The sequence below is a fragment of the Penaeus monodon genome, chromosome 32 (assembly GCF_015228065.2).
Source record: "Penaeus monodon isolate SGIC_2016 chromosome 32, NSTDA_Pmon_1, whole genome shotgun sequence".
NCBI lineage: Eukaryota > Metazoa > Arthropoda > Malacostraca > Decapoda > Penaeidae > Penaeus > Penaeus monodon.
In genome coordinates this window covers 14448152-14448975 of record NC_051417.1, presented here as the reverse complement: position 1 = coordinate 14448975, position 824 = coordinate 14448152, and positions in this window count along the sequence as shown.

Below are 824 nucleotides of genomic sequence, written 5' to 3'. Positions count from 1 at the left end.
CAAGTTCAATTTCGTGTTCTATCACTATCATACAAAAATATAGAAAAACAGCAGTTCAGGGTGTTTAATAAACTCTAATGAAGACATTTGATATAATTATGGAAATACTCGGCATCAGACATCTCTGGCATTTTCCCATAATTCGAGAGATGATTCCTCGCTTTTTCTCGCTCGCGCTTCTCGCTCGTCACTTGTTTCCCGTTTCTAGAAAATATAAACAAACCCGACGTTGCGCCACCACGGAATCCGAGGGGGAAACCTACTGAAACTGTTGTCTAGACTCAGTAGTGCAGGATGTCAGTTGTCGAGAGGCCACTTGCCGCGAGGGAGGGGAAGTGACAGCGGAAAGCGAGCACATCATCTTCAGCGGCGAGAACGTGACAGGAGATTGTGTCTCCAGGGCGAAGGACAGAGGAGAGTCTTCCCCTCTTTAAGAAGGTGGGCAGGAGTGGAAGTCCCTACCCGCGCAGGGAGATGACGTTACCATAAAGGCCCCAGGCTGAAGCAGGGGTATCTGGGGGACTTGAGCAAGAAGTCGGTCATTGAGCTGGAAGATGCTCTCAGGAGACAGGATGCAATACTTAACAATAAGTAAGTGAAGTCTAGGGGGTATTCACGAAGGGCATAGACTTTGAGACTTGTTTATGACAGAAAAAAAAATCTATGACTCCACAATACTTGCCCGTAAGTAAGTGAAAGTCTAAGTTGAATTCACAAAGGGTCATAGACTTTGAGACTTGTTTATGACAGGAAAGAATATAATTGTTCTGGTTATGCGCACACTGTGTGGAATTCTTAAACTGCTGTTATCACAGTACTGAATC